The following is a 16345-nucleotide window of genomic DNA, read 5'->3' as shown; positions in this document are numbered from 1 at the left end:
AGTCACCAACATCCTCAATGTCTCCGTTATGACACCAGTTAGGGTCAACTTCGTTACTGACAACCTTAGCATTCGTTTAATTCGTTCGAACATTCGACGCAAAAATTCTTTCGAATATTGAACACAAAAATTCCTTCGAATATTCGACACAAAAATTCTTTCGACCAAACCCAAACCTCCCCTTAACCCATCATCCTTCCTGCCTCCCTCTCTCTCGAAAGGCGGACCAATTCTCAATGACATTCGTCGAAAACGCAGACAGGACAGCTGGTGTTTGCTTGTAAAGCAGCGTGTACAGCCTCATCGACGTGACAGAAAGAAATTCTCGTGGAGGTTTTGGGTCTTTGATCTCTACCCTGCGAGAAGAGCCGACTGCGAGAGCGTTTTTCCGCCGCGCTACCCCCAGCTGGCGTTTATAAAAATACACCCGCGAACAGTGCCGCTATTTCGACTCGTCCGATCGATTCACGGACGTATTTTCAGATTCCGGATGACCTTGAGCGATGAGAATATCCCGTACTTCCCTACTCGTACGAATGTCACTCGTTCGGTGGGTATAAAAAGACGCGGAGGACCTCTGTCGTCGCGAAATCTTCCTCCTCTTAATCTTCCACGTCTTTCCTCGAGCTATGGGGTCGAAGAATGAACGATTATTATTACAGTCGAACTCGAGAAACGTGTTCCCCAGTTTCTATCTTAACACTAGAGCAATCAGGACCGATCAAATTGACCTGTAAATGGAAAAAATGGAGGAAGAGAAATCTTCGAAGAATGAAATAAGAGAGAATATTGAGAAATTGATTATAGGTATGCTAAAAAGCAATTCACGCTGTTGAGTGACCAAGATGATAGCATTGAATGTGGAATTTTTAAATAAAAGTTTTAGAATAGTCATTTAAGTCGTGGTAGGTTTAGTGTTAATCACCGTAATAGCTATCAAAGAGAAACATCGTAAATATGATACTTATGGACCCGTGCAGTGGGACGGAATATTTATAAAGAAGCATGGTAAATATCAACGAGAGAACGTCTCTGAGACCAGACTGTAAAGCTTGAAATAAAACGAAGATGGAGCAGACTTTGATGTCGTCTTCGTCGTTCCTTCCACGTGATCCTCTGACGATGTTGGTGTCTCGAAACCTACGCCATCGCGAAATTTAACATATTTTAACATCGATCTTCGAAGAAAACATTCTAGAATTGTAAAATATCTCGAGTTTTCCAAAAATTCTACTATATATCTGAAACACCCTAATGGTTCAAATAAAAGATCCATGGATCATTATTCCATCTCTGCGTGATCTTCCAATGATCTCCTTAGGATCTGTATAACTACGAAATTTAACGTATTCAAAAAACGATCTTCGAACGAGAAAGTATCATGGAACCCTGCAACGCCTCCGATTTGACAGAAATTTGAAATGCGACGCCTGAATTTGACAGAAATTTGACTGCAGTTCCTCCGATTTGGCAGAAATTTGACTGCTACGCCTTCTAAAACGATCTTCGAACGAGAAAGTATCATGGAACCCTGCAACGCCTCCGATTTGACAGAAATTTCACTGCAACGCCTTTGATTTGACTGAAATTTGACTGCCACGCCTCCGATTTGACAGAAATTTAAAATACCGCGCCTGAATTTGACAGAAATTTGATTGCAGTGCCTCCGATTTGGCAGAAATTTGACTGCCACACCTCTGATTTGACAGAAATTTGACTGCCAGGCCTCCTATTTGACAGGAATTTCACTGCAACGCCTCCGATTTGACAGAAATTTCGCTGCAACGCCTTTAATTTGACTGAAATTTGACTGCCACGCCTCTGATTTGACAGAAATTTGGAATGCCATGCCTCCAATTTGACAGAAATTTGACTACAATGTCTCCGGTTTGGCAGAAATTTGTCTGCCACACCTCTGATTTGATAGAAATTTGACTGCAGGCTCCGATTTGACAGCAATTTCACTGCAACGCCTCCGATTTGACAGAAATTTGACTGCCACGCCTCCAATTTGACAGGAATTTCACTGTAACGCTTCCAATTTGACTGCAATGCCTCTAATTCGACAGAAATTTGACAGCAACGCCTCTGATTTGACAGAAATTTGCCTGCAATACCTCCGATTTGACAGAAATTTCACTGCAGCGTCTCCGATTTGACAGAAATTTGACTGCCAGGCCTCCGATTTGACAAGAATTTCTCTGCAACGCTTCCGATTTGACAGAAATTTGACTGTAATACCTCTAATTTGACAGAAATTTCACTGCAATGCCTCTAATTTAACAGAAATTTGCCTGCAACGCCTCTGATTTGACAGAAATTTGACTGCAACGGCTCCAATTTCACAGATATTTAACTGCAACGTACCTGAAACCTCAGAACAGACTAGAAAAAAGAGTGCACGGATCGACAGAGGTGGCCAAGTGAGTTAATAATACCTCGTGGCCGAAATAGAGGAAAAGAAATGCGCAGGGTAACTCGAATTGCAATGGGTGCAAGAGTTCTGTCGTCGATCTGGGTTGCACTGGCACATAAATAATCCCGGGTGTCGATCGGATTTAAATTTAGCGCCGGCGAATGGCAGACCAGAGCCGGTGCACCCTCGAATCGATCACGGAAATGGCACGAGCTAGAGTATCGACTCGATGGGTGCCTGGTGATTGTCTGTAGACGTTCCTTGTCCGACGAGAGCTTCCGCGTGCTGCAGGACCGGGTCGCGATACGGAATTGGCCATTTTCCGTGCCATTTTTTATCACCGATCGTATAGCCGCGATCCGTTGAAAGGATGTAAATGAGACTAAACAAAATCCAGCTCTGTTTTCGCGAATCCACATTTACGATTAACTATACTCTTACTGCACGCCAGTCCAAATGGCTTCGAGGAAGGACTCGTGATTCGATTCTTCGAAATGTTTGTTTAACGCTGTGCGTTTCACGAAGGTACTTCCGAACGTGAAGTATCTGGAGTGCTTTAAGGCTTCTGGAATAAAATCTGTGTAGATAGGTTGGGATTATTGCAATTGCACGAATGACTGTTTCAAAGTAATGGATATTGTAGGGATCAAGGTGGAGATGGTAAATGAGGTATTGAATCGAGGACTAATCCATGAATCTCTGACAAAACTGTATTTATTTTTTAGCGGTACCAAGTACATCGCAGAAGGACACAGGGGTCACGAGGTCAAACTCACAGACTCTTGATCCTTGACAAATTCCGTGACTAATTCTGTGACTAACTTCGTGACTGACTAACTTCTTTGACACCTTGACAGGGGACTTTTAACCCTATCTGAAAAGCTAGCGTCTCCCTCAAAGGATTGAAACTCCCTCCACGTCAAGGTCAGTGATGGAGGCGACTCCTTCTTCCAGGTGAGGTCTTCCAAAGGGTCACCTGCATAATGACCTTTCTTGAGAGATAACCTGGGTTGCGTCATCCTCGGTTTCTGACGGAGAAAGTGTCAAAACTACCTAAATAAAATATTTAAATTAAATGTGGAATAAATTTATATACAATTTCCTTTTTATTCCATTTTAAACACTGTCATCGATCTTATAACAGGGAAATTTGATAAATTCGTTATTGAAAATGTCAATTAATTAAACATAAATAATTGTTTGACATCAGAAGTTTAACGAAACTTAAAATTTTTTAGTAAGATTGTTCAAAATATCATCGAAATATGTTATATATATATTTTAATTACCAAACAATAGAAACAAATATTCTGCAATATAATGAAAATGTAAATGAAGATATTAATTAATAACAATATTAACAAGCCCTGAAATTTGTTGCTATATTTTGAAAATGTTAAAAGAGATATTAAATAATGAGAATATTAACAAGGCCTAAAATTTGTTGCTAAATATATCGGTACACCATAAATTATTCGAAATTTTATGTAACTACATTTCGAGGTATACTAATCAATCGATTACTCAAACATCAGGGAATGTTGTTGGACATTGTTAACGAACATAAATCTGGACACTGGTGTATTACGTGCAAGGAATACAGGTAATGAAAGTAAACGAGAACAACGTTATCTGGAGCAGTGGGTTAGGTTTGCATCATTGACATTCTGTTGCTGAAAAATTAGCATAAATTTCTCATTCCTGGTGTACATCACGCGTGCATTTATCTCTTTCACATTTGTACAGCCGGCTAATGGTTTGTGGACGTAAAAGCGAGGTTTCGAGGAAAGAATATCGTTATTTCTCTTCGTTTCTTTTTCCCCAATTTCATTGAATACTGAAAGTAAAAAGCGACTAGCAACTATGATGCCCAGTATGCTTAGAAAGTCATTAAAAGTGACTATGAAATGTCGTAAATTCACCATATTAATTGTCACTTAGTTGTTCATGGCTAGAGAAAATTTCACGTCGACAATATTTCGTTATGGCTAGTAATAAACAAAAATAATTCATGTAGTCGCAGTTAAGAAATTTTAATTTGCAATTGAATTATGCAGCATAGAGAAAATCGTGAAATTTGATGGAAGTATGCTGTGAGCTACTTGCTGACAAATATTCGAGTCGAGCATTTGCAAAGTATCACGGTGAAGTTCTGATTTTCAGTACGTGCCTGAGAATTTAATATTCGGAAAATCCGTTTGAAAGAAGCAATAAAGAAATTAAATTTTTTGATGTTAAAATAATATTCCGTGAAATATTAAATGCAAAATAAATGCACTATACATGTATGAAAGTATAACAAAATATTGATACCGTAATTACATAGTTATATGAAATATCTAACCCTTTATTATTCAAATGAAGGTAACTCCATGTAGCCAGTACATTTTTATCTTAATGGCCACCATAGTACATGTAAGATTGTCATCATCGTGTACGGTAAATCTTGGCTTATAATATACTAAAAGACAAAGCCATAAATCAGCATCATAATTACATACTCATTTTAAAATTACCAATGAACATTATAATTATCCACTACTATTCATACAGAACCAACCCCATATAATTATTATACTCCTTATCGTATTATTATCCATCATTAGATACAATAAATCTAAAAATAGGTTAGAAAGTTATCGAATCAATATTCTGTCTTATGCAAAAGTTGCATAATATTAGGAACAATGTTCACGATAATATTACATCATAATTATGAAATTTATTTTAAACGCGACCCTCCGTTGTACAGAAATAAATGTAACTCCACGTGCGCATCCCTTGTACTCTTCGCCATAGTAATCACGGTAATACATAAAAGACTTCCACGATAATACATTGAATACTTTTATCTATATATATAGGTATACAAATATTTTCAGAGACATTGCACACTCAAAACTTAGAAATTTTGAGAAAAATAGGACTATACTCTCGTCGATGGACAATACTAATGGTTAGTATGGTCAGGAAATATTTGACACTCGTTATGGATTATTGGTGACTATAGTGATCCAACATCTGACATTCACTGTGATTTACCAATTATATTATAATAATATAATAAATATTGTTAATACTATTATTAAATCAACAAATATTACCACCAATATTAACATATATTGCGCAACCCTTATGCTCTTTGCTATAGTAATCACGGTAATGCATAAAAGACTTCCACGGTAATATATTACATACTTTTATATAAATATATAGGTATACAAATATTTTCAGAGACATTGCACACTCAAAACATAGAAATTTTAAGAAAAATAGAACTATACTCTCGTCGATGGACAATACTAATGGTTAGTATGGTCAGGAAATATTTGACACTCGTTATGGATTATTGGTGACTATAGTGATCCAACATCTGACATTCACTGTGATTTACCAATTATATTATAATAATATAATAAATATTGTTAATACTATTATTAAATTAACAAATATTACCACCAATATTAACATATATTGCGCAACTCTTATGCTCTTTGCCATAGTAATCACGGTAATACATAAAAGATTTCCACGGTAATACATTAAATACTTTTATCTAAATATATAGGTATACAAATATTTTCAGAGACATTGCATATTCAAAATTTAGAAATTTTAAGAGAAATGAGACTATACTTTTGTCGATGGATTATACTAATGGCGACTATGGTCACGAAATATTTGACACCCGTTATGGAGTATTGGTGACTATAGTGACTCAAGATCTGACATTCACTGTGATTTACCAATTATATTATTATAATATAATTATAATATAATAAATATTGTTAATACTATTAATAAATTAATAAATATTACCATTATAATTGCTCAACATTTAACCCTTTGCACTCGAGGGGCGCCTCTGAGTCGCCATTTAATCAAATTCTAAAGATCGATGTTTATTAACATACAAAATTTAAAATTACCCAACGATGCGTGGAATGTCGAAGCAAAATAATTCTACGTCTTAATTTGCATACTATTTCTTACTTACCGTTTCAAAAATATCGTCGACTTTATGGCAAAAAGTCCTCGAATTACTACGTAACAAAAACATTGTCGAGTTCAAAGGGTTAATTCTCACGATATAGTAATAGTAATGTAATATCGTGAGCTTGAGGACCCTAATCGAAAAAGGGGGTGTAAAGGAGAAACAAAGTGAAAGTGTGTCTGCAAGAAACCAGGCCCATCAGGAAAACGTTCATAGAGTCCACCAATATTTTCTGCAATATTTTCGTCGACCAAGGGGGTGAGGGTAGTCGAGGGTAGTTTTCGAGGACACTTATCCACCAATATTTTCTGCAATATTTTCGTCGACCAAGGGGGTGAGGGTAGTCGAGGGTAGTTTTCAAGGACACTTTGATCACGTAGGATATAAAAGGGAATGAAGCATAATTCATACGAAGTACCTTCGTCCCATCATTATCCAATCACGAACAACTTCCCCATTTCAGATCCCTCTTGAACCCCATCGTATCAGCACTGTCGTCGACTCGCATGCTCGCCATGACGGGATCCCCTGTACATCGATCGACGTCCTATCGGCTGAGTCACATCTCATCGAGATTCCCGCGTCGTTTCGTCGGATTCGTGGAGAATAAAAGCTTCGATCGATCGTGGAGCGTGCTGACAATGGATCGCTCTTCCCGCCGATAGCCTATTCACAGCCGGAAGTTTGCTTTCATTATCGCGGGGCCGCGACGCGCTGCTTCCAGGTATCGTTGCACGCCGCGATGAATCCGAGCTGCGAAAGGCGGGAAAATAAAATTCCGCGCGCGTCCTCTGCGCGCGTTTTGTAAGCAGCCACGCGAGAACACGCTCCCGTGTCACTCTTTGTCGAGTTTTGGCCCTGGGCTAGCGAGGCCGTGTCATTTTTCCTTGCCTCGCAGCCAGTGTTCCCTTTCATATATCATTTGTATAGTCGCGGTAATTTTCTATTTTATTTTATTTTATTTTATTTTGTTTTTTGTTTAGCACGTTTACTGTCACGCACCTTTTATATGAGATTTTTATTGTACTCACGATTTAATGATGTACTATCAAATAGTATGACAAAAGAAGGAAAAAGAATAAAGAATTTTGCAAAATAAATGTGTTCTATTCGAAGTTTTAAAAATGGAGGAAATGCCATAAATTTAAAAAATTGGTATTGGCAGTTACTAGTGACCACTATGGCAGGTATCTTGTTAACTATATTATGTATAGTATAATATAGTGTAATATATAGTATATATTATACTGTGTATAATTATTTCTTGTTAACGCTGTTGGTATTTAGACTTTTCGTATTAAGTGTTGTTTCTCTTTTAATTTATGGGTGTTTATTATTGTGTGAACGTTTCTCGTTTTACATATCTTTTACCAGGGTTTTAGACCGTGAAACAGAGCGATGGAAAATATTCGCGGGACTCTGGGGAATTCCTATGACCAAGTTGTCGATAAATTAGCCCCTATTGCACGATTAACCCTAAATAATGTAATTTTCAGTGAAATTTTTAATATGAGAATTAATTCGGAGGCAAAAGTTTTTTGATAGCGTAGAATAATTAGACTAATACTTTTCTTGCATTGAATTTGATTTATTTTAATAAAAATGCAATGTTGTGTTAGTGAACTATAGCTATCTTTGAGATTTAGGTTTCTTTTCGATCTTTAAGTCTACTACAGGGCTTTCTGGAGTATCTTGGATTCAAAATTGGCGGGCTTTTGTATCTTTGTTGTCGAAACTTTTGAAATGCAATAGCGTTTACATATTTTCTTTTTGAATTTGCTAAGTGTTAGTATAAGTATTATTATACTCGTTTCTATTATTATTATTATTGTACTAGTTTCCAAGTCTTCCTGGTATTAGTTTCTCCTATTTGTGTATAGTAGCTTTCTTGTAGACATCCTAACATTAATTCATCATTGATAATTTTCTAGTAATTTCCTAGTAATTTCCTAGCACTCAAATTATTTCACTATTTCGTATTTTTTTATTTCCTAGGCTTGGAATTATCGAAGACAGGTAACTGTTGGCATAATAAATATCATTCTCTATCGAGAGAGAAACGTAATAATATATATCGACTTATTTTCACAGCTTTAATTAATATTATCTTTGTACACCATACTCTAGTGTCAATTACTCAATTATTCAATTTCCTCGATTAATTCAGCAACTTGATTCAATTCAACAATTGAAAGACAGTAATCCCCGTCGTTTATCTCTTACCTTGCAGCCAAGAAGAACGTATGATTCGAAGGCATGATGCAGTCAGCAGCGAGTTTGAGACCCTGCCAGATAGAAAATTTCATATAATTAAATCCAATTAATAAATACAAATGAAAAATAATTTTTAAATTCTTCGAAAATAATTTTTCCTTTCCTTTTATTCTCTCTCCTAAATATTCGTAATATCCCAAAGACATCTTGGCAGGAAAAATTTACAATAATCACTCCCAATAAATAAATACGAACGTGGAATAATTTTTCAGTTTAAAACAAAGAACATTTTCTCTTTCTTTTTTAAAGATGCCCGGTAAACATTCGTTATTCCTTTTAACGAAGACTCTTTCAGCTAGAAAATTTAGTATAATTAAACTCATAAACTAATAATGAGGAATTATGTTTGAATTTTTGAAATACATTTTTCTCTCCCCCCTCCCTTTTTTTACCAACAGTATCGGTAAATATTCGGGATATTCGAGTGGGTATAAAGATCGATCGAATTCTCGATGGGTGGTGAAAATATAGATATACGGAGGAATTGAGATACCAAAGAATCGTTCGTGTAAATATCTAACTGAAGTTGCAGAAGCCAAAAATCCGTGGAATCCGCGCGATTCGGCCCGCTGATACCGCACGAATGGAATCTCGCGATCCGTTTCCCAGTTCAATTCCGTTCATTATTCCACCGCGGCCGCTGTTTCGCGATATTTCATCCTATTAACTGTTAAACAGGATATTATTAAGCAGTATTAAATACTCATCTTATGAAACTTTAATTATCGCAGTATGGTTCCGCGAGCCGATAGAATTCTACTGATCCAAATGATTCCTGCATTTTGAGGAATTCGAGGTTTCATTAATTTCCCGTTACTATTGCTTTTATCATTTACTTATGTTTATTATCACCGCATATACTTCCTGCAATTATTACTCGAGACCACTAATATGTAGGAGAATGTAAGTACGTAAATATTTAGAAAATTATTAAAACTTGCATGATATAACATATATATTTACATATATATTTATAATAAAAATTGGGAAGGAAATACTTTAAAATTGAGAAAATATTTTACTGTTATTTAATTTAAGAAATTACGAATAAATCATACATCGTGTTTCTATTTTGGAATAATACAAAATTTTGAACACAAAGGGAATTTTTTGAGGCCAGTGATATATAGAAGAATGTAAGTGCCTAAATAATTGAAAAATTATTAAAAATGCACGAAATTATTTATAAAGTTGAACGTGTATATATATATATTTATAATAAAAATTAGGAAGGAAATACTTTGAAATTGGGAAAATATCTTAATGTTATTTAATTTAATAAAATATGAATAAATTATACATCCTGTCTCTATTTTTGAATAATACATTTTGAATACAAAGGGAATTTTTTGAGGCCAGTGATATGTAGGAAAATGTAAGTACGTAAATATTTGGAAAATTATTAAAAATACACAAAATTATTCATAAAATTGAACGTGTATATATATTTATAATAAAAATTAGGGAAATACTTTGAAATTGAGAAAGTATTTTATTGTCATTTAATTTAATAAAATACGAATAAATTATACATCGTGTTTCTATTTTGGAATAATACAAAATTTTGAATACAAAGAGAATTTTTTAGAATACAGGGAAAATTTGACAGGAGCGTAGATCGGAATAAGAGATGGTTAGAATAAAAAGGGATAATTTCAAGATTAGTATCTCGTTACTATTGTTACGATGCAAATAATTGTCTTACATTACTCGTAAAACAAAAGCGTTGAAACTCGAGAAGAGCGTAGCTCCGAATGTGCACTTTATCGACTGGCATTGTATACACTACTGCTTTTTGCGTTATATCGCGAACAAAATGATAAATGACTTAATATTTTAAATATTAAGTAACAACGCTATAAACACGCTCAAGTGTGCCAAGATATCTCAATTTGAAATTCCGTTATGACTTGCAAAGCTTAGAGCACAGAATATTTCACTTGTTAGACTCTCTAGGCATAAATATACTTAATTTTTACCTCGTAATTATTAATTTTCCATCGATATATACTGGGATTATGGACATCGATAACTTTTGTTACACCCAGTATAGACAGTACATTTTATTATAAAATAAAATTGCATATTTCAAAGATTTCGTAATACCTCTGCAGAGAGAATTTTGTATCCATAACTTTCATTCTTCGTGGCCATTTATCACGGTCACTCAGATGGAAAAGCATTATTTTTACAGTAAGTTAAGATTTAAGTAACTGTAGAAATTACTCTATACTGTATTATACAAGGATTATTGTAGAAGAATTATATTTGGATATTAATAATGAATATTTAAAGTGGAAAAATAAATTGTACAAAATACTTGATACCTAGAATTTGAGCATAATGTGTATCAATTTTTCACATAGTCTGAGTCACACATACTGACCTAAAATACCAAGTAACCTAATTAGATTTGTCGTAGTTAGAAATTACATAGCCTCAGATAAATTATGTTTTTGAAAACGGGCTGGAATAGCTAATGTGATTCCTGAGCATCTGATTATCAGAAACGAGAAAACCAAAAATCATATTAATTAGTATACATACGGCTATAACATGACTGACCAAAATATCAAAATTTGCAAAATTAAAAAAATGGCTGCATTTTGAATTTTAAATATCAACTTTCCTTGTGTTTTTCGTCTTTGGGTGGCAAACAAAAATAGAAAAAGTCATCAAATTTTAAAATCCGTGGTTCATGTGATAGAGATACATTCAATGAAGATCTCCTCCAAATTTCGAATCAATCGATCAACTAAAACGCGAGATATCCCATCAGTTAGTTAGAAAAATGTGTTTCCGAGAAAAACGCGTTTAAAGTTTTAGTTACCCATTGTACAATGCCTATACGTTGCACTTTAAACATCTATAACTCTGCTAATTTTTCGAATTCAAACAAATCCTTTTGCACAGATAATTTCGAAAGCATACACTTTAAGAATATATTTAAAAAAAGAAATCGATTTTTTAAAACCGGATTGCAACAATAAATAAATAAATAATTATGCCCCTTAATAAATGGCTTCCTTAATAAATTAAATCCTTAATAGTAATAATAATAATAATTATACCCTCAACTGAGGATCAGAGACATGTCATCGACTAAACACGATCTTGTTTCATCCAATACCCAAACAAATATAAAAATTAGAATCTTCTCAAAATTGGATTCATCCTTAGGTATGATGACGTCCAATGATAGTCTCCCAAAAGAAAAATCCAATACCCAATCCCATAATCCTCTTCTCCACTTCTATCAATCCCCAATCACCGTCGCTGAATTACGAACATTAACGATCTCTGTCACCTTGAACGTAGACAATGCACATCAAAATTAGACACTCGAAAGTTAGGTAACTCGAGCGTTGTGACCATCACTGGGAACCCGATGGATGGTGTAATGCGTTCAAGAAAAGAAGACACAGCGTGTTTACACCCTCACGGTTGATTAACTCTATTGACACTCCCACTGTCATAAACAGAGACCGTTATTGGCCTAAAATGGTGACGGAGGTCATCGTTCACCATTTTCTGTGATCAAGGAAACTCATAAGGATGGGGATCAGTCGTGTGGACGTAAACACGCTGTGCCTCCTTTCCCCGAACGCGCAGTACCTTCGGCCGATGGCTAGGTCAGCGTGATAGAGGTCTGCACGGCGCGCCTTCGACTCGACGTGTCCGTCGTTTGTCCACGGACAAAGATCGAATTTTTGGGTTAATGGCGCATCGCTGTCGCAGTATTTTCACATTCCATTCCGCTTAGCATTGAACGCACACGCGTACCATCCGCGAGAAGCCTTGCTCCGCATTCTGTCGCCGAATCTATCTCAGAACGCATCTCGGATGCATTCGATCCGCTTCTACGTAGACTCTGCCTGCCTCTCTTCCTCCGCCTTCGTCTCTCCTTGTGGACGAAATTAATAGACCCTGAGAATGCATTGGCCGACAGATCTAATGTCGTCGACGGGCTAAATGACAAGCAGATTCTCGTCACGCGGATCATTCGATCAGCCGTCACGAGTCGATACCAGTTTCACTGTCCTTAGGCCATTCGAGTGCTCTGGGAGCGTTGATCCGTGGCAAACGCGAGGGAATAAGTCTTCCTTTGATACTTGGGTGAGCTGCATAGTACGCTACTGTTCGTGATTGTTCCAATGACTTTAAATGTCTGTTGAGATTGCTTGGATAGGTTGCATTGCACGCGGAGATCGGATCAATGAGCAGTCATTTGTATTCCCGATCACACATTTCAGCATCTTTTATAATAAAAAAGGGAACGTATGAGATCAGCCTGGTTTCAAGTGATTTGAATAATAATGAACACTGGTGTATGTGTCAGAGAGGATGGCTCGTATATCTGGTAGAGTAGTTGTTGATGTTTCTCTGTGTGTTGGATGATGCACATCTTCGTGTACCTTCTTGTGAAGTATATAAATATACAAAACATAATAAAGTGATACTATACTGTAGGATATTTAGCATTTCTTTAAATTCGTGCAGTATAGCAAATGAAAAGAATATTCTTTTTACAAATTTCACTTGTTTATATGAAAAATAAAAATGGAGAAATTATATCACAGATAGGAAAAAATTTTATTGCATAAAAATGGGAAATAGAAAATTTTTACACGTTTTCGTAAGTCGAATTTGGAATCAAATGCAATGATTGTGCATTTCAGTAGATTCACGAAGAAAATAAATTCTTTTTCGATATTTTTGTGAATATCATCACATAGTATCGTCATTTCTCTGTTGCATCAATGTTAATTTATAATCATACGACTTTTTCAATTTTTATTTTGTAATTTTTATTTTTTTAAATCGAGATATATCACTTTGAAGTCACTGAAGAGATATTAACCCTTTGCACTCCTTCAGAGAGGCGTCCTTCAGTCGCCATTTGATAAAATTTCAAAGATCGATACTCATTACTATGTCAAATTTAAAATAATGTAACGGTGTGCGAGGTATCGAAATCAAATAATTCTAGATGTTAATTATTGTACGAATTTTTATTTTCCAAAAACTATCGTCAGCTTTATAGCAGAAAATCTTTGAACTTCTTCTCTGCTTTAGCCAAAAAATCGTCGAGTGCAAAGGGTTAAAGATCATAGGCCACCATGCCACCATTTTGTCGCATACTAGAGAAATTTCTGTTGGAAGTTTGAGGAAATGGAAGTTTTGTCAGGTCTAAGTGCACTGTCTGAATAGATATAGTTAAATAATTCACTATAATTAGCGATGATTACACTCTTTTGTTCTTATGTATATGAGACTCGCTCGAAATAGATTTGTGCTTCTTTATAAAGACAGCGTTCATTGTGATTCAGAGTTTACCTCTTCTTTGAAGTAGCACAATGGCTGACACTTCCCATACTTTCTTCCTTTGTGGGGACAAACAAGGACTCGTTATCAGTGTTATGAGGATAGGAAAAATTAAGTATTGTATCTTTCTTCTGATACATATAATAGTACTTTTATATTTCATTATTATCTTAGTTCTGAGATAAACGAATATATTGTTCTTTAATATTTTTCAAAATATCCTTGTCCTTTAGAATTATATCTGATCGCAAATTGATAATAATTTTTACTTTTTAATAATTTTATTGTCTATCGTATCTGCCGTATTCCACTTTTCAATAGTCACTAACAATGTTTCCAATATCGTATCAGGTGCAATTACTGCCATTCTTTGTGTCTTGCTCATTTTTATTATCCTTGGCCTCAAAGCGAAATAATATCAGAAAATATGACACATCACTGTCGCTTCTATTTTTATACCTTCATTAACTCCAGTTTGCTCTCTACAAAACGAAAAAATAATAAAAATTCCACTACTTTTACATCAACCTCCGTAATCTCGAAATCAAAGAATAAAATAATTTTGTCTACACTTGTACCACTGTCAAAATATCGAAAAATCTCATTATTGTCGTTTCAATTTTCAAATTGAATAATAATTCAAAAATAAAAATTCCACTATTATTATATCAGCCTCCGTAATCTCGAAATCAAAGAATAAAATAATTTTGTCTGCACTTGTACCACTGTCAAAATATCGAAAAATCTCATTATTGTCGTTTCAATTTTCAAATTGAATAATAATTCAAAAATAAAAATTCCACTATTATTATATCAGCCTCCGTAATCTCGAAATCAAAGAATAAAATAATTTTGTCTGCACTTGTACCACTGTCAAAATATCGAAAAATCTCATTATTGTCGTTTCAATTTTCAAATTGAATAATAATTCAATAATAAAAATTCCACTATTTTTATATCAACACCCGTAATCTCGATCAATTTTCAAATTGAATAATAATTCAATAATAAAAATTCCACTCCTTTTACATTAACAATTGTAATCTCGAAATCAAGGAATAAAATAATTTTTTCTTAACTCGTACAACTGTCAAAATATCAAAAAATCTCATTATTGTGGTTTCAATTTTAAATTTATAGTGTTTGATCGTCTAAAACACCATAAAATAATTTTAAAAAACAAGTGATGGAACTGAAATTCCCATTAATACTTCAGATCTCAAAAATCGATCTGTCCAGAAAAAAAAGAGAAAAATTTATTTAAGGAAAGAATACAAGAATTAAAGGGGAATTTTTGCAACCACTGTTGCCAATCCTTTTTGCCACGCAAGTTGGAACCCTGAGCGAATAAAGGCACGCCGAAATATCTGCCGATGTCCGGGTTGCCCCGATCGATTAAACGATAGCGTACGATTTAGCGTGCTCGGATCGAGGCGCGTTGGTCCCGATAAATTTCATCGCTGTTACCGGTGCACGCTTCTGCTCGGCCAGATCACGATCACCGGACCAGTTTGCCACCCACGCGTGGGAAACCGACTCGCGAAAAGGTCACTCGCGTGTACTTTTCCCTCCGGTTTCGTTACGACGTATTGTTGTTTGCGTTGGAACGGGGTACGTGCAATTAATTAACCGGCACCCGAAGCCGGTCTGCTCTGGTCGTCTGGGAAAAGGCACCGTGAATTGGAAAATAGCGCCATTTTTCTATTTCTCCATTTTCATTTTCTTTCCCGTTTTTTCTTTTTTTTTTTTTTTTCATTTCTTTTTGTTAAGGTCGGAGGGAGCAGCGATATTATTACTGATAACGCTGCAGGTGCATGGGAAATTGTTTGACGATAAATGTTGCACGCTTGATGAGGGTGCGTTCGGGTGGAGTGGGAGTGAATGCGCTATTGGGGTTGCTAGAATGCGTTCCTGTTTGTATTGCGAATGAAATATAATATAATAATTTCGGGCTGGATGTAGTGATATTGAAATAATATCGAAATGGATTGTTGTTTTATGTTTGTTAATTATACGCTATGTTAATATTGCCTTATTTGCGATTTTTGTTTCTATGTCAATATTCTATTTATCTAATTTGATAAATAATGGAATATTATTGAAAGTTTTTAAGTGAGAAAAATAGTAAAGGCTTACAAATAACGATATTTATCTATTATCTTATATGACTATTCTATTATTTATCCATTTTTAAATTACAGTTGGCCACGAAGTTAGATATACACCTAAACACAGTGTTTAAAATTCTTTTAGAAAATTGGACAAAGATCTTCGTATATTTTTAATATTCTCAATTTTTTCGAGGCTATTAAACCGAATAATTATATTAAATAAAT

The 16345-nt window shown here is 35.0% G+C and overlaps 1 protein-coding gene across 6 annotated transcripts in view; it reads left to right on the top strand.

Annotated features, from left to right (window-relative positions):
* tmod (tropomodulin) overlaps positions 1–16345 on the top strand; it is a 192687-nt gene that overhangs the window by 96247 nt on the left and 80095 nt on the right. The window contains exon 1 of one of the 6 annotated variants that reach the window (XM_017900264.1): positions 12695–12800. The exons of the other annotated variants lie outside the window; for them this stretch is intronic. The gene's annotated coding sequence lies outside the window, so the exon portion shown is untranslated. Of the gene's footprint in view, positions 1–12694; positions 12801–16345 lie in introns of those variants that run through there. 6 annotated transcript variants of the gene reach the window in all.

Source organism: Eufriesea mexicana, unplaced genomic scaffold (assembly GCF_001483705.2).
Source record: "Eufriesea mexicana isolate 0111107269 unplaced genomic scaffold, ASM148370v2 scaffold1146, whole genome shotgun sequence".
NCBI classification, from domain to species: Eukaryota; Metazoa; Arthropoda; class Insecta; order Hymenoptera; family Apidae; genus Eufriesea; species Eufriesea mexicana.
The sequence above is the reverse complement of the archived record's forward strand: the minus strand, read 5'-3'. Positions and strand labels throughout refer to the sequence as shown.